The 19,656-nt window shown below is 35.2% G+C and overlaps 1 protein-coding gene across 1 annotated transcript in view; it reads left to right on the top strand.

Moving 5' to 3' along the window:
* Window positions 1-19,656, top strand: part of SYT1 (synaptotagmin 1) — a 900,038-nt gene that overhangs the window by 217,889 nt on the left and 662,493 nt on the right. The window contains exon 3 of the mRNA XM_074375356.1: window positions 10,765-10,965. The gene's annotated coding sequence lies outside the window, so the exon portion shown is untranslated. The remainder of the gene's footprint in view (window positions 1-10,764; window positions 10,966-19,656) is intronic.

Here is a 19,656-nt window from a genome sequence, read left to right as displayed (position 1 = left end):
AGTATTTGAACAGCAGCACCTGGGCAAATGCTTTACTAAACCACTATCTCACAATCTTTTAAAATTAAAATTACTTCATAAAATTAGAACCATGCAAGTTGGATTGAAGGAGTAAGGGTACATTGACAACACAGTGTTACTTAGCCATTTAAAAGAATGAAGCTGACTCAGATAACCTGGAGTGATTTGCAATTTTCATAAGCTACTGATGAGTAAAAACAGCACACAGAGATGCATGATAATTATTTTGAGTATACTCCTCTAAGTAATGGAAAATATCCCATGCAAGCTTATCTATGGGTATGTGGCTCTAAGAGAACGGAACATAGAGATTTTCACCCTCGGATGATTTAGACACATTACCTAGGGCTCCTGGTTGGGATTGTGGGGAAGGGAGCGTATGGAGGGTGGAATGGAGGGAACTAATAAGGAAGAGGAGGCAACTACAGAAAAGGAAATAACACAAAATTGTATAAATGATCACATCTGTGTAAAATGTTATGTGTGTAGAAGTATATATGTGCATTAGAAATAACCGAGGAACAAAAGAAAGAGAGCATACGTACCAACTAATAAAAAAGGACAGCTGAGAATCTGAGCACCTAAGAATATTGAACAATGACTGTTTCACAGTTCTATGGGGCTGCAAATAATGGGTATATAGGTGAGATAATATTTAGCTTTTCCTTCATATCATTTCATGTGTATTGTTTAAATCAAGAAATTCAAATATTTTCTTATATTCATATATACATTCATATATACGTCCATATATACATCATACAGTCAAAAGAGAATATAGCTGAAAATGATTATTTTTCTAAGCATTTTTTTCATGCATAGAGTACAAAAACAGGACTGTCTACATTTTGGTGGAATATAATTTTTGAAACCAAAGTAAGTCTTATTTATGTCATAATGGTACCCATTATTACATGAACATTTGCTGTATCACCTATAATTATTTTCAGCTGTTTGAGAGTTTCTTTTTCAGTTGAATGTACTTTTCAAAGCAACTAATTGGTAACACTTCCTTTACCAAGCTTTGAAATGATCATCAAATGGAAGAACATGCATATGTCATAAAATATTAGTTTTATATTATCGCGTGCTCTCTAATTATCTCTGTGTTCGCTTCTTTGCTGGAAGCATGTTTTTCTCCTTACACAGTCATTAATTTTCCTAAGTACGAATTTAAAGCATCTCAAAATTATTTTCTTTTGGTATTTCACACTCCCCACCAGCAGGGTTGCCCAATTCAATGACGTTGGAGGTAAAAAACTGAATTAATTAGTTCCTGGATAAATACAATAACAACGTATTTAGTTTTTAGAGAAACAAATAAAAACTCAGCTGTATGTAGTGAGAATGAAAATACATTCTACCTGTAGTACAATTCCTCTCTCTTTATTTAAGACCTGTAGATATCATCACACCAAAATATTTGCTGGCTGATACCAAACAAGGAAAGTAAAGAATTATTTCTCTTATAAGTCAGAGTATATAATGTTGTTAGATATTTATAGCATACAAGTCTTTGTATCTTCATAACTAAAAATTCACTATTCTCTTTTGTAAAAGAATGTGAACTGGAGTCTTCCAGTGTATACTAAATAGTGTGTAATGTATCCATATTAATTCCTAAAAAGACTATAATTCATTAAAATATAAGATTGAGATAAAAGGACATTAAACATAAAAATGTTCAGGACTTTAGATATGTTGTCTTATCTTATAATGAATGACATTTGCAAAACTAGTTTCCATTTGGATTTGCCTTTTCTGTTTTGATCAGTAGCAAGAAATTGTTTCTATAAATTAATATAATTTTTTAAAAATTCCAAGGTCATAAATAGTAATTATCGTGTTTTGTTTTAATTGATGTTTTGAGTTAGGAGACAATCTTAAATAAGGGTGCAGAAGTCAGTCCTAGAAAATAAACACAAGTATCAATAAAAATGTCAACGGAGAACTTATGATTAGGTCAGTAGTGTCCCTTATACACTGGCGGTTCCTGGCGTCTCATCACAGGGAGACGAATTCCTCCCCCTCTTCTCTTCTAGTGCTTGTTCTTAGGGAAACGGCTCCCCCGTATAGCGAAATGAGTGCATGCTTGGGAATCAAAGGACCCTTCAGTAATTAAATCCCTGTTAACACTAACTCAATGGCAGGACTCGGACAAGTCCCAAAATCTGATCAGTGTCATTTTTGGTGTTCTTCGTTTTGTGTTTTTTGTTTTGTTTTGTTTTTGCTTTCCTGTAAAATAGGAGAAAATCATATCTACCTCACATGGTTGTTAGCATTAAAACAATATAATGCATCTGCACATAAACATGGTATTTTTCCCATCTTAACTAAGCTCTTTCTTTACTTTATCTTTACGTCATTTCCACTCATACAACTTCCCATTTCTCCACTCCTTTGTGAAGCAACATTCCTTGAAAGAGATTTCTTTGGTTGGAATCTTCAATTATTCTCCATTTCCTCTTTAATTCACTCCAACAAAGCTTGCACCCTCTCCACAGAAACCTCTCTTGTCACATCTGCATTGATGACTATATCCCTAAATTCAGAAGTCAGTGTCCAATTTTCATCATGCCACTGTGGATCTCTCCTCCTGCAAGTACTTTTTATTTATGTAGCTATGATGACATCGAATTCTCCTGATTTCCTTCCTGCATTAAAGACTGCTGCTTCTCAGTATCTTTTGCTGTTCCTTCTCACCTCCCCAATTTCTTCATTTTGGGGTGCCTCCAAGCTCAGTTCTTGGACATCTTCTTTATCCACCTTGGTGACCACACCCAGTGACATGTTTTAAATACAGTTTCTATGCTGGCGGTTCCCCAATTTTTTTCTTTCTGGTGTATATCCCCTCCTGAACTCTCCAGACTTATACATCCAGCTGCCTTCTAAACATCTGGGGGTATTTAATAGATGTCTTAAACTTAAGTAGGACAATACTGACCCCCTAATTTCCCCTCCCACAGTTTTCTTTATCCAGACTTTTTCCCCATTTCAGTTAGTGGCTGTAGTCTCCACCCCATGTTCAGACCCCAAATTTTGAAGTCATCATTGATACATCCAATCAATTGGAAATACTTTCAGCTCCAACTTTAAAAATAGCCAAAATAAAATATCACTTCCTCTGCTATCACTCTAGTGCAGGCCACCATCTTTCTCTCTTGGATTGTTGCTGTATTGTCCCTAAGGTGTCTCTCTGTTCCTCTTCTTGTCCTCCAATGTTTCTTTTCAGTCCAGAATAATAATTTTTTTGAAACTTGAAGTCAGATCATGATTTTGATCTGCTCTGATCCCACTAATGTCTCCTGTTTCACTCAAAGCAAAAAGTAAAGTCCTTAAAATGGTCTTCAAACCCTACAAAATCTGGTCTGGCATTAATTTTTGGACTTTTTTTGCAACCACTTTTTCTCTTTCATTTATCTCCAGCTACATTGTCTTCCTGGCCATTTAGAGAATACCTCTACACGTTGCTACCTAAGATCTCTGTGGTCTCGTTTCCATTCCCAAGAATGCCTTACCTCCAGATATCAGCGTGGTGTGCTCCTTTGTTTCCTTTACACCTTTGTTCCCTGACCTCGCAAGTGCTCAGCACTTTTTACCTCCTTCCCCAACTTGATTTATTTCGGTGGCACCCATCGCCTTGTTACACACTGGATCATTTACCTTCCCAACAAGATCAAGAGTGCAAACGCCATCTGGGTGAGGATCCCGGTCTACTTTGCTCTCTGCTCTGTTCCCAGAATAGTGTCCATTGTATAATAAATGATCAATACACATGTATTGATGAAATGAATGACTGAGTAATAAACTACTTTGTGAAATATAAAGCACTAGGAAAACAGAGGTTAATATGTTTTTCCTGGGATTACAGGAAACTATTTACAGTAACTAAGCATCGATTTAACTAATCAGCTCTGGAACTCTGGTACATTGCTTTGGGAAGTACATAGGTAGTAGGGACACAACGATGTCTGTCTGCTATATTTACACTCACTTACTATATATGATATACACAGTATTTATCTTGTCTACTATAATTACATTCAGTTATTATATACAATATACATAATATATATCTTGTCTACTATATTTGCTCTCAATTATTAACAGTTTGCCCTGCTGTTAGAATTCAAACATTTTGAGAGCAAAGACAATAAAAAAAATAGGCCAGATCAACGTTAGGTGACAATATGTTAGGTATTGGTTTTCACCATTGTGCCCGATTGAGTGGGAATATATTCACAAGAAATGCTGTGAACTTCAGCAACGGTTTGAAGAATCAAACTAAAACTTCTAGCAGGTTTAGAGAAAGATAATGTGGGAGTTTTCTTTAAAGTGTTTCTTATATTGCTCTGAAAACTAAACCTTTTTTACAAGGGATCTGCACTGGTTGTGACAGAGAATTTGTATAGTTATACTGCTGTGAGTGACAATGGCAGTGCCCAGCAGCTACATTCAATTTTTATTGACTGTTTCTTATTCCCTGTTACATGGCTCAAAGCTCTTTATCAGACATTATGTGCAGAATCTTAAATACCATGGATGAGGGCAAGGGGTACAGTTTGAGTGACAGGATTCCTGTTATTTCTTATATTTACTTTGAAAGCCTGAACAGAAGACTTTCCTGGCAGAAGATGAACTATAACACAATATTTCTAAAATAAGAGTTTGATAAAATTATTGTTCTAAGAATGGGGCTGGAAGAAAAGATGACGATATTTTTTCCCTCTCACTGTAACCACAGCAACCTCAATTGTGACTTTGTATTGGAAGGCTTTCATAAAGCACTTAAGCTTTGCATGGGGAAGAGGAAAAGGGGAAAAGTAAACATGGGAACATCCCCTCTCTCCATCTCAGCCCTTAGTGTCTTAGTTCTGCAGTCATATTTCCAGGGCTGTTACCACTGTCTTCTTGCTGTTTTTCCCAATTCCAGGTTCAATTCTTCCTATTTTCCATGAAGCTGTCAGAGTGATTTTCCTAGAACAAATATGGGTTTGTCTTCCTCTGTTTTAAGTCTTTAAATGCCTCTATATATATACAGTCAGTGTAGAACACAAGGGTTCCAGGAGCTTACCTCCCCAATCTGAAGGTGATGATGGTGATGAAGATAATGATAACAGCTATCATATGTTGAGCATCTTATTCCCCTAGACTGTGAAAATATTTCAGATGCCTATTTCATTTAATCTTCACTAGAAGATTACACAGTAATTAATATTCTCTTCTCTAACAAATGAGACTTGGATAAGTTATTTAATATGTTCCAAGTCACCCAGATACTTGGTGGTAGGTCAGTGCTGTGACCTTGTCTGTTTTCAAAGTTTATGTTCTTTCCTCAACAATCATACCTTACAGCTTAGTCGATAAACCTACATGGAGGTCCCCAGATGCTTCTCCAGGTGCCTTTGTGCACTTGGCTTTCACTGTCCGAAATTCTCTCTCCCCTTGGTCACTCGGAAAGTCATTATTCATCCGTCAAACAACGCCTTTTTCTCTGAAGCTCTCCCTACTAGCCTTCCTGCTTAGAGGCGTTTAGGTAATCAACTCCCTCCACTGCCTTCAATGAATTCTCTCTACAACTCTGTTATACCATCCAAATTATCACATTAATGATTAAGCTTTGCATATCTGACTCAGTTTTTGGACTATGATTTCCCTCAGGGCAAGTATCATGAATTATTCTTTATACGCCTTATGCATTCTATGAAAGTGATTTTCAGAAATTCCAAAACATTATAATGAAAGTATAAGAAAAAATACTTTGGAAACAGTTGCATTTTGCATGTTTTGAGCATTGCACCACCTACTGTTGAGAGATTTTTATCTCCATTTAGTCATGGAAACCCCTACTTACGTTTTTAATCCACGCTTTTGGCTTTTCTGAATTGAATTCTCTGAGGCTCCATTTCCCTGAGGTTCTTTGCTAATCAGGGTATTTCCCTTATGTTGTCATGTGTACCTACTTGTGCTTGTGGGGCTGCTGATAGGCCTGAGAACTGTTGGTCTTCTTCTGATGCTCACTTGTAATTCAGGGTTCACTGGGGAAAATAAAAGGATGGTACCATCTCAGTTAACAGAAATTTCCACAAAAAAACTATGAGAATGAGTAGCCTTTACTAGAGGTAGCACGTTGCTCTTGTGAATGCTGCCTCTTAGATGGTCAAGGCAGAAAGGACATGTTCACTCCCTCTGCTCAGTTATATCCAGTTGTCTGCTGCTTGCCTTAGGATGGTGATTTTAGAAGGCACGTCATGGTTCTGTTTTCTCTGACTTCCTTGGCTTCCCTTGGTCTACGTTACCCTAAATTGTGTACTTCAGCTCTTTTTTTTTTTTTTTTTTTTTTTTTTTTTTTTTTGTCAAAAGGAACCTTCAAGTCTCTAATATGTAGGCATGAGAAGTGAATAGATTCTCCTGGCCCTGTAATTTGGAGTAGGAAGGAATAGGTGCTGTTACTAGGAAGACCACCCTCACTGATTAGCCAGGTTAGACTACAATCTCTCCTTTGGTGCCCCAAGTTTAAAAGTTCATGCTACAGAGACTGAGTAAAGAATAAAATGTTTAATGCAAAAAACGAGAATCGCATTCTAGCTATTCCTGTAAAAAGGAAAAGAAGAGAGAAAGCTAGAGGCTTAAGCTTTGCATCTTTTGAAACTATTTGAGGATTACAAAGGCAAATATTTGTAGTTTTGGATGCACATACATTCAATAAATAATTTATAATGGTTTATGAGTACTTAATATAAGCCTGACATTATGGTAGGTGCTTTAATTACTAAAATAAATAAGATTAATTTCGTCTGTCAACAATCTTTGGATTGTAGTTGAGGAAACAGACATATAAAAAAGATGATTATAACACAATGTGGAGACAATTAAATACACCATCTTATTGCAATGCAGATCAATCCTTCCAGAATAATCTTAAAAAAAAAACAAAGCAAAAACATGTTTTTCTCTAGTTTTAAACCCTTCAATATGTTTCTGTTGTCTAATGGGTAAAAGTCAAACTCATCCTGAGGTCATATGTGATCTAGACCCTGAATACTTTTCTAAACTTCTTCTTTTTTGTTTTTAATTGAAGTATAATCTGTTATAATCTGTCAATTTCTGGTGTACAGCATAATATCCCAGTCCTACGTATATATACACATACCCATTTTCATATTCTTTTTCATTAAAGGTCTAAACGTATTTTTTTAAAATTTAATTAATCAACTTTTTTTGTTTGGTTTTTTGGGGGTATTTAGTTTTATTTATTTATTATTTTTATTTTAATTTTTAGTAGAGATACTGGGGATTGAACCCAGGATCTCGTGCATGCTAAGCATGCACTGTGCCACTAAGCTATACCTTCCCCCTCTAAACTTATTCTTAATGAACTTCTCTAAGACTCCATGTTTCAACCACATCAAGATACTCTGCTTGCAATAATTTCATCTTCCTCTGAAATAATATACAAAATTATTTGCTATGATCAGGATATACATATATATTATATGTGCAGGATATGTATATTATATGTGCCTATGGGTGTGTGTGCATATGTATACGACTGACTCCCTAACTCGATTTTAAATGCTAAAAAAAAAAAACTCAAGACTTAGATTAATTCTAAATTTATTCTTTTCCCTGACCCAACAGATAACAGTTGTAAACACATATGAAGTCATACTGTACAATATTTAGAGTGAAGAACAAAAAAGCAACAAAGAGGAAAGAAAAATTAGTAGAGAACAAAGGTGAGGGAGAAAAAGAATGATGTTTTCAGCTCCAAAGACTGAGACTTTCTGTAACTGCATGCACTGTCCTAAACAGTTGCTGCTAGTCACGTGGCTATTTAAATATACATTTAGCTCAATCATTAAATAAAATTCAGTTTCTCAGCCAAACTAGCCATACTCTATGTCCTTGCTATCTTTATGAGACCAGCAGCTGCCAGACTGGAAAATGTAGAACATTTTCATCCCAGGAAAAAATTCTGTTGGACAGCACTGATACACAGTCTCGAATCTGTGCACAGAAGAGAAGCTGGTTGTGTGTTGAATTAACCCTGTATTTGTGATAACTTTACTAATCCTCTTTCGGCTACAGAAAAACCATATTTTAACGATGCAGGCCTGCTATCTGGTCACATAATATACCTCTTCACGCACATACCCTCTTCGATTGACAGAAGAAGACCCAATAGCCAAAGGAAGATTGTTAGTCAATATTAATCATTCATAATTATTTATCTTCTAAGAGGTGCTTGGCTGTATAAAACTTAATATATCTTAAACATAAAATTAATATTGGGGTGACAGATTTCTGACATGTATACTAAATTTTATATTCATTCTATTAAAATGGGTATTTAACCCATGAGAATCATCTGTTTATGAAAAAATGAAAGGTGAAAAATTAACAGCTTGTTAAGGCACCAAGATGATTGTGGTAAGAATATTGAAAAATACTTATAAATATTTAGGCAGGTGTTCACTAAAACAGTATTTTTGTTTCACCATTTACTCAGCATTAATACTCTGCCTAAGAGTGGGCATGCTTAGGGGAGGTAACTGTTTTGATAAGAATGGCTCAAAATGTGAATCTTAGGAAACGGCTAAACATTCTGAAGGATTTCTCATCTGAGAAAATAAGATTTGAAAATCTGTGATTGATTGATTGATTGATTGATTTAGTATATATATTTTTATTGAAGTACAGTCACTTTACAATGTTGTATCAATTTTTTATGTACAGCACAATGCTTCAGTCATATAGGAACATCCATATATTCATTCTCATATTCTTTTTAACCATAAGTTACTACAAGATTTTGAATATAGTTCCCTGTGCTGTACAGTATAAAGTTGTTGTTTATCTATTTTATATATAGTGGTTAGTATCTGCAAGTCTCCCAATTTAATAAAGTCCATAATCAGGCCATTAGGTGTTACAAGCACTTCTTTGTAGGGAGTTGTTGTGGATCAAGTTAAAGCAATATTTGCCCTATGTTATTTAGATGGATATCATGTCTAGGATCACTAGTAGAGAAGTGATGGCAGAGTTCAGTGTCCTTTTGTTGTGAAAGAAATTAATATAGTGTACTTTGAAGCTATGAAACTGAATTTTAAGAATATAGTGCTGCTTGCTCTGATAGTTTTGAAATCTGAAGTAGCTGTTAATAATGTCACCCTAAATCAGGTACAGTTTTGAATGTTGAATGCAGCTCTTGTAATTTGTGTATAGTATATTACACCTTAGGAAAGCAAAAAGGGTAAACCTGTATATATTTTAAGCATCCAGGTTGACTATCTAGAATTTTTTAAGTGACTTTTATTTTGTATTAAAGTTCTGTGAACTTTATTTTTATTCAAGGAGAATGTATTCCATAATAACATAAGAAAATCATGTTAGGTATTCTTTGGGCTATTGTACAGTTTTTTTCTTGTTGTTATTTTTCAGTGATAGATTTATTTAAGGAATGTCCATTTTTTTCAGTATTTGGAATCTTTCACTTTAGATGCCTTTTTTATTTTTTTTTAATTGAAGTACAGTCAGTTACAATGTGTCAATTTCTGGTGTATGGCACAATGTTCCAGTCATGCATATACATACATATATTCGTTTTCTTACTCTTTTTCATTAAAGGTTATTATTACAAAATATTCAATATAGTTCCCCATGCTATGCAGAAGAAACTTGTTTTTTTTAATCTATTTTTATATATAGTAGCTAACATTTGCAAATCTCACCATTTTTTCTTCTATTTTTAAAGTGTTCACAATAATCTCACCTGCTCTAGTTATTCCCTGTCTCTGAATTAGGAACAATGGTGGGCCTATTTTTTTTCCTTCCTTCCTCTCTTTATTTTCTTCCTCTCTCTTTATGAAGATTTAGTGAACACCTGCTCTGTGCCACAAACTATAGTAAGTGTTGGGTTATCAGCAGTAAACCAGAGAAGTTCTTTGCCTTCTTGGAACTTACCACATGGTACAGACAAATTAAAAATTTATAATGAGGTGTAGACATAATTCTCACATCATATTATATCATAAAGGCAAATTAATACCACAATTAATAAAGCTACAGCTGCCAGAGGAATCCTCTAATGCTCTCTAAATTGGATTCTTCACTGTATCATTTAGTTTGCTATAATTTGCAACCAGGAGAAAATTCAAGTCACTTTGCTTTAAAAAAAAAAAAAAAAAAGACTTAAATTACTTCCATAATAAAAAGTCAACAGGGAGGGTGTGGTTCCATCAAGGGTCTCAACTTTGCTTTGTCCCTTGCTGGCATCTCTCATGCTAGAGCTGTTCTGGTGTCAGAACAGCACCTCCTGCAACCAGAGAAGAGAGAAACTTTTTCAGAAACTCTGATCCGTCTTGCTAATTCTCAGCAATATAAATTAGGTCAGATACTCACCAATTATTGTGTCAGTCTTAATAAAATGCAGGGCACAACAGCAAAAAAGAAAGGGAAGTTCCTAGTAATTAACTCGGGTACTCCTGGCAGAAAAATGAGGCAATGAAAGTTGGGGAGGCAATCAAGATTCATTCTTTCCAGCACAACTCACAGGATACTGAACATCAAATACCACAAGCTGCCCTAACTCTGAAGGTGGGGAAATAAAGGGCAGTACTTTTAGAAAGGGCTGGGTTTTATGGTCCTTCTTTTATAAGAAAATGAGAGTATAAAATATTATATTACATGCTGTCCAGAAAATTGTTTATCATTTTTAAAACATTTATTTTTCCATTCTAGTTCCTAGGTGGACTTGCATGTGGAAAAAAAAAAAAAAACCTTTGACATTGAACTATTAGAAGATTTACCAAATTCAACACCAGCTGATCCAATCCAAGTACCTTTAATGACCGCATATGTGGCACTACGTGGTCCAAAATCTCTTTGCCACATCTTGATACAGACCAGGAGTGAGCATATACAGCCAGAGCTTCAGAGGTGGTAAGTGAACACTGTACATGGATTGCTATTGACACTACTGTTACTGTTCTTGTTTGGCCAATCAGTCACTGCTAGACTTTGACTAATTTACATAATAACTATGGGGTTCAGTGTCATGATCTCATTGGACTATGGAGACCCAGTTATGTAACTAAAACCATTTCAGTGGGCACAAATCAAGATAATGTACATAAAGTCACGTGGACATATAGTACACAAATATGAAGTAGTCATATTATCTATTGGTTAATAATATGAGCTATAAATCTGGGCTCTCAAACATTAAGAAATATGTTTTGCATGTGTCATAGATTATATATTGTAGTAGAAGCATTGGTCAAAATTGTTAAGAAGTAATTGCCTCAAGTATCACTCTGGGAACTGGCTGTTCTCCTCAATCTGAGTCTAGAAGTATTCTTTCTAGATTATTAAGGTTGAGTGAAATTAAGTGTTTTTGATGCAAAATATCCCACTTAAGGAGCACAGATGCCTTCCTTACCTGCACACCAGTGAGAGCAGTGGGAGGTCCGTGCTCAGTGATGGAAGGGGGCAGAGGGATGTGTTCCTGTTGAGAGCTTCCTAAGTCAGGTGCCATATGGGCCTACTGACATTTGAAAATGTAGCTTTGTTTTTGTTTTTTTTTTTTCACACAGCTTTTTCTTTTCTGGCATTGAAGTGTTATATTCATTTCCCTAAAGAAGCAACAGGGAAATGAACTGTAACAAATACTGTTTATTTCTGGAATGAGCACCCTCAAGTCCTAGAGAATGGCCTGGGATTAGAGAAATCACTGATATTCTTAAAATAATTCATGTCTCCACTGAACAAAAGAGCAGAAAGCACGATGGCTGTTGTAAACAACAATTATGATTTTAATAATTGCGTTATTGAAGTGGTTTAAGTTCTTTGCAATGATAACACAGAAAATTTAAATAAATCCATAGAAATAAAGGTAGTTTTAAAAAGAATTAGATGAACCTGAAAAAAGGTTAATTTCATATTCTTTAGATGACAGCTTGGGTCAAGTGGTTAATGTTTTTAATTGATCTTTGAAGAGAACCCTGAAGCATAAATCCAGTTAAGATTTACATGGGTGCATGCATAAAAACATATAAATTTACTTGATATTTTATTAAAATGAGAAGATGTTCTGGAATTTAGCAATTTGAATGTACAGAAACGAGTATCTTTAGATAACCCAATTACGGATTGCTTAAAATAATTTTATAATAATACCATTGCTTGTCACGTATACAGAATGCTAGTACATCTGGTTGTGAATAGTTCAGTTATAATTAAAAGTATTCTACTAAAAATTCATCATGAAGATATGTCCAAATTAGTCAACCCTTTTTCCTGTGTTTTTTCCTTACCAGTCAAATTCTTTTCTTTTCTGTCTCTCAAGTGTGAATATAGTACCATTCATTTATTTTTAAGGGAGTTATTCCTTTAATAGAGAGAGATGAAGGAACTTAAGGCTTAAAGTTGAAGAAACTGGCCTAACTCAGTCAGCTAGTTAATATCAAAACCAGGACCAGGTATTCAAGCCCCCAGTTTTCTGTTCTCTTCCCTGCCATATGTTACTATGCATAAAATGAGCCTAGAAATAATTTAAGCCAACTTTCTACTCAACATATGAATTCAGATTGCGGTCGTGTGAAAAAGGGGCCATTCTTTCTTGGATTGGAGATCGACATACTTCCACTTATTTCATTTTTAGATAGTTCTGAATTATTAAGTCCCTTCTAATACTAAGCTGACAGTTGCCTTTGGACAACGATCATTCATTGCTTCTGCATTTACAACCTAGTACAAAAAAGAACACGTACTTTCAGGAAATAAAAGTCAGCTCTTAATTAACACCTCCACCCCCCCTCAACTCAGTATCTCCTTTTTCACCAGAACACATCCATCAGTCATTCTTTATACACGATGCAGTGGGCCCTCAAGGATAACCTGTTGAAAGTAATTGAAATGAATTATTTATGATGTTTTCACCATTTCTTAAATATAATTCTTCAATTGCTCACCTGGAATTTTGACCCTGGAACAACAGCAATCAAAAAAAAAAGAACTCAAAAAACCAAACAAAAAACCAAACATAATTCTAATACGATTTGCCCAGTAAAAAGAGCAGTGAGATTTTTAATTAAGTTGTCTTGGTTTTGTAGTAAGGCATGTAAATGCTGTTCTTGCTGATCCTTTTGTGACCTGTAATGTGCATTTGTCAGATGAGTCGTGTTCACAGAGGTGGTCCTTTGGCAAAGAACAGAGAGGCTCCAGCCACGAAGTGACCGCAGGATTATGACTTCCTAAAACACATCAGCTATACTTCATCTAATACCTTGAATGTTTACTATACTAGGCTCCACGATTGAAGACTGCTGTTTTAAGAGGCATGTCCCAAAGGAATTTGCTTGTCTCTCTGTAAACCCTGTTTATTACCTGTCTCTCACGTGAACTAATATTAGAACCAAGCCAGCTTGCCTGCCTTGAGTTTCTTCCTTAACTCATCCTCCACATTGACAATAGGTTATTTTTAGAATATACATCTTTTTATGTTTTTGCTACAGGTAGAACCTGAGTTTAACATACTTAAAAAATTGATAAAATTCAGGGAATTGGTCAGATTATGTAGGGCATTGATTGTCAGATCCAAGGCTGGGATAAATCATGTAGGTAATGGAAAATTATTAAAACTGTCAAAACGGGAAACAAAAATAATAAAAATTTTGACCTAAGAGGATTATTCTGGCAGTATTTACAGAAAAAAATTTACAAAAGCTAAGTTGGAAGCAAATCAAATAGAAAATTTTGTTCTCTCCTCTGTTATAGACAGGCTGGGGCAAATAATATAAAGAATTTAATCCTCTACTTTCTCACCCATAAAACAAGGGTGATTCCACTATTTTACAAAAAAAAATCTATTTATGTGATATTCCAAAATAAATGCATTATCCCTTCAGCGAAAAGATAAAAATTATAGTGAAAGTATAATGTACTCAACTTGTTAATATAATTATATAAATATACACATTTCAACATTATAGCTTCTCAAAAACTCTTAGAATTAAAAATAATGAAAATGTAAAAATGATGTCCATATTAGTACATTGATTAAGATATGTGAGATTTAACAGGCATAACCTATTGCTTTGTTGATGGTAATAGGCAGACGGGAAGTTAGAGTGTGTATGTGAGTGTAATAGTTAGAAAATAACGAAGATAATGAAACATCAGCCATACAGCTTTTATAATTGCCATTCAATTATTAATCCCATCAGTTTAATTTAAAGCAATATACAACACTGTAACAAAACCAATTCGTAGTTACCATGGTGAATTCAAACACATAGAGAAAGCCAGCTGTGAGTCACGATTTCAAACATTCAATTATTAACTCAATCAGTTTCAGTTAAAGGACCAACTACTGTATTACACAAGCAGTTAATAACTACCACAGAAGAGCCAAGTGTTTTGCACACTTTCTCATTATTATGTGTCAGGGAGTACTTTGACAGTGTCATCCACATTACATCACCCACTACAGAGTCACCGGAACTGCAAGTAATTTCTTAATCTAGGGTAGTGAAATATTTGAATCTATAATATAAATAAAAGTTATAAATATTAACCTATTATGTTTTAAATGTATTTTATATAGAGGATTATAGCAATCGATACAAAGTGACTGTTCTCTTACCTCTCTGAGTCACAATGAGTACTGTTATGCATGAGGAAACCAATTACTCAAGTTGAACAACAGCAGTAATTCAAATTTCATGACTAGACTAGTAAAAACTACCCATAAACTTTTATTAGTCAGTGTAAATTTTCTTTGCTTGAAGGTGCCAATGTTAATGTGATCCAAAGCTCTCTTCACACTGCCCCCAGTGTGTGTGCACACATGCATGCGTGTGTGTTTATTTTTATTTTTAAAAATTAAAAAAAGTTTATTGAAGTATAGTTGATTTACAATGTTCCATTAATTTCTGGTGTACAGCATAGGGATTCAGTTACACGTATATATATATATATTCCTTTTCATATTCTTTTTCATTATAGGTTATTACAAAATATTGAATATAGTTCCCTGTGCTATACCATAGAACCTTGCTATTTATCTATTTTATATATAGTAGATGTAGCTGCTAATCCCAAACTCCTGATTTATCCCGCCCACTCTTTCCCCCTTTGGTAAACATAAGTTTGTTTTCTATGTCTTGTGGGTCTGTTTCTGCTTCGTAAATAATTTCATTTGTGTCACTTTTTTAGATCCCACGTATAAGTGATATTGTGATATTTATCTTTCTCTGTATGACTTCAACTTAGTGTGAAAACCTCTAGGTCCATCCATGTTGCCACAAATGGCATTATTTTACTATTTTTTATGGCTGAGTAGTATTCCATTGTGTACATAACTGTGTGTGTTTTTAAAATGGACTCAGGGAGCAGAAGAGATGAGGCAGATTTTAAGCATCATTAGAAGATAAACATCCAGAACCATGAGTTTCTGCCCTTCATGATCACCATTTTATCCCCAGGGAGACACAGAGTAGATTAATACAGGGTATCTGTCCAATGAATGAAAAACAAATGGTATCTGATCAAATCAGTGTATTTCTGGAGTGAGTAATAATGCTGGCTCTTTTGGTGCTTCAGATCTCATCTGTGAAAATAATTTTTAAAGGGAAATTCCATAGATGTTTTAAGCAAAGTAACCTAGTTGCATACTTTGACAGATCAGTATCATTTGGATATTTAGGCTCTCAGAAGTGTGTTCTATAAAAATCAATTCTCATTTACTTTCACACATTTAGTTAGTCTTTAGAGTTCATAGTTTAAAAGGGATTTTTAAAAATCCCTTATGGAAGGAAAAAGAAATGATCTGGCAACAAACAATAAACTACATACTCTAGTCTAGGTGTTCGCATCTACTCCTTTTGGTTTCTTTGATTCCTTTGTGCATAAAATATCAAGGAGAAAAACTAATATATATTCTTAAGATCAGATATCTGAGTTGTCAAGATTTTGGTGTTCATGAAAGGCAAATTTCCTTTTAGAATGCCTTTCAAGCAAGAAATTTAGACTAGTTTATTTTCTTGCATTAATATATAAACACTACTCAAAATTTTTTCTCAGTTTTGGTTAACTATGGGTTTTATGATCAGTTCCAAAAATTTTGGAAATTGTTTATTCGTGATTGATTTATTGAACAAGTATAGATCACCTCTTCTGTGTCATCACTCAGCTAGATGAGTACTCAGATCTTGTGACCTGATCAGAATAGGTAGGAAGTGAAATAGTATGGGGAGCATTTTAGGATCCTAATCAGAGAGAATGGCCTAAGAAAGAAGGGTGTGAAAGGTGTAAGGGAAGGGCCTGTAAGAGGGGAAATTGTAAAGTTCGCCAGGCATAGATCATTTTCAAAACCTATTTTATTTAGGGATTTTCAACAGGCAGTGGGATACAGAAAATGGCAGGACGTCTGGTTTGATGAATGAAAAGTTGCTCTGGCAACACTGTGGGTGATAAGGCAAGAGAAAAAAAGATTAGAGGCAAGATGACAAATTAGAAGCATAATTTGATAGATAAACTGCAAAACGATGAAAGCCTGACTTAAGTAGAAGCAGTGGAAATGCAGCGAAGAAGATAACCACGAGAGATGATGGGCTGATATGACTGACAGTACTTGGTCATCATTGGAAGCTGGTGGCAAGGAAGAGTCTGGAAGGAATATGGAATAACTTGGCAGACTGGATGAATAACAGTAGCACTCATTAACAGGGGGATAACAAAAGAGAGATTAAATTTTGGAGGAAAAAAAAAGTGATATCCACTTTTGGGCACTAGATTTATGTTGTCATATTGAAAGTGAAAACTTCCAGGAGGCAGTTAAATGTATAGTGTTGGAATTCAAAAGAAGCCTAGGCTAGAGATAACATTTGAGAATGATCAGCATGAATAATAACTAAAGCTGTGGGGGAGATGAGGTTATTCTGGAAGCATGATGAAATGCTCTTCACTTCTTTGTTTTTGTGGAAAAAGTCAGGAAAAGTAATGTAGATGAGTTTAGAAAGTTTTGTGCCTCCCATATTAGGACTGCACAAGCAAATGCCTTCTAAGAAACCTGAATAAACAGTAAATGGTTATGGGATGGCAGAGAAATTGTTAGGGATATTTGTTCAAAAAGTGGCATGCAATTAACTTGTCCCTTCCTTCAGATTCCCCCTTACAGTGTAATTTTCAAGAGAAACTAAGGGTAACTTTCCCTTACTTTCTGACTTCAAATTGGAAATGGTTTTAAGAGGACACATTGTTTAAAATGATCAGTGAATTTATGTTTTTGTATTTGCTTAAAAATAAAGTTCTCCATTCTCTACACAGAGTATATGAGTAAGAACCCTGCTGCAATGAATGAATAGAAAACCAAAATCAAAGTGGTTTAAACAATAAAGAAATGTGTTGACTCATATCACAAAAAGATTGGTGGTAGGGAAAGGCTTGTTGATCCAGTGATGTCATAATATCATCAAGGACAATGTGTTTTCTGTCTTTCTGCTTTGACCTTGGCTTCATCCTGAGCCTGTTTCCCAAATGACTCATCATGGTGGTAGAATGGCTGCCAGGAGCACACAAGGTTCCATGCTTCCATGCTTACATCATATCAGAGGTGTAAAAAGAGGGGCTTTCTACACCTCTCTTAAGAGCAAGAAAGATCAGTCTCAGGAGCCTCCAGCTAATTTCTGAGGAGAGATTAGTATCGTTGGCCAGCATTCGACTAGTTGATTAGAATTACTCTTACACAAATGAGACCCACTCGTAGAGCTGAGGGGTGAAGTCAGGTTCTCTTAGCCATATGGATGTTGTGGGAGAGGATAGACATGTATAAAAATTCAGAATCTGTTAGGAAAGCATGAAGTCGAGTGTTTAGGTAGGTGGTCAGTGTCTGCTGCCAGAAGCTTCTGTTCTATCTTATAATTATTTACAATGCTAATAGCTTTAGAGAAATGTGTCAAGAAAAATGCCAGGCATTTTGTATGAATTATCACATTTAATTGTCATAACACTCTATTTAGGTGACATGATTATATCCATTCTGCAAATGAAGAAATGGAAATTTCTGGAGATTTTGTAATTTACTTGTGGTCCAACAAATGCAGGTCTCGATCCCAGCTTTGTTTACCTCCCAAGCTATTTGCTATGACATTTCATTCAAGTGCCAGGAAAACTTCATCTTTCTGCCTCATTTCCCTTTTGTTGATAAAGGTATTGTTTCTTTCCAAACAATTGACCAAGACCTCCTTGGTGACCTCAAATCTTCAGGTGTCTGAGAAGCGTTGCTTATATAAGAAATCTCCTCTTTCTTATTGTGACCTTCCCTCCTAGAGGTCCAGGAGAATAGAGTCACCTGCTCCAAAAACAACGTGGATTTCTGGAGTCTCTTGTACACAACGGGACATGTCCAGCAGTTATACTGAAATGCAGGCACAAAAACAATTCTCTCACAGCTCCTGCTTTATTAGAGGTGCTCAGAAAGAGGGACAAGGCTGAAGCTTTCTGCTGGAAATATATTTGTCTTGCAAGTTAGAACCAGCAAGGTGGATCAGAATTTAAAATCAGGCTTCAAGAAAGCAAGACTTCTAGTTTGGCAAAGCCTTTTAATGGTATGATGTAGCAACAAAATGTTCCTTTTCTTCATTGGCTATACATTAGGCAAAGTGAAGGCAAATCTCTTTTATATCTGACCTGAAATATGAGGGTGGAGAGTTTCTTTGGTGAAATTTCTTTATTACGAATTTTCATACTAGATGAGAGAGATCTAAGAAGTGAACAAAAAGCATTCATTTGAAGATGCTTGTTATATTCTAATGTAGTCAGTGTTTAATTTCATTCTTTATATTACTTGATCAAAAGTCCATACATCAAAAATTTGGATTAGGAAAGTCTTGATTTTGATCATTGTAATGGGGTTGGTTGGATAATTTAGGAAGTGATGGGAAATTTTCAGTCACTAAGCACAATTCCTACTTGGGAGGGAAGTAAAACTCAAGATAAACCAATGTTAAAGAGGAAGATGATTATTTTGTCTTTCAATAAGCAATTTAAGTATAATTTATTTTCCAATGGAAACTATGTTCATTTACTTTCTAAACATATTAAGTACATGCAAGGAGTTACTATCCGTAGAAGGAGATGTGAATCCTGCCATGAAGTGGCTGATACTGGAAAAGGAGAATAAGATTTGTATTTAAAAAACTAAAATAGAATGTGAAATTGGAAGTTCCATATAAAAGTGCCAGCAAAAATGATAGTATTGCCAAGGGGAAAAAGTACTATATTCGGTTGAATAATCAGGGGAGATTTGGTGGCCAGGTAGACCTTGAGCTGAGTTTGAGGACTTGAACTTGCAGGTAAGAAAATGAAACTTCTCTGCAGGGACTAGGAACAGCAGGATGCAAAATAGGAAAGCAGGGAGTATGAAAGGCTATAAGCTGGTAGATCAGTGTGACTGGAGGAGGATTCTGCAGGTCAGTGTCTGGGGTGTTGTTTCTTCTTGAGGGAAGAGCCTGACCTTAACCTAAGATTGAAATTTTTCTTATCTGGGCTTCAAGAGATGGTGAGTGTTCCTAAGTGTTCTCTCCCGCAGATGCATGGATAAAAACCAAAGCAGACATTAGGTCTGAAGCA

The sequence above is a fragment of the Camelus bactrianus genome, chromosome 12 (assembly GCF_048773025.1).
Source record: "Camelus bactrianus isolate YW-2024 breed Bactrian camel chromosome 12, ASM4877302v1, whole genome shotgun sequence".
Lineage (NCBI taxonomy): Eukaryota > Metazoa > Chordata > Mammalia > Artiodactyla > Camelidae > Camelus > Camelus bactrianus.
This window is presented reverse-complemented; position numbering and strand designations above follow the sequence as displayed.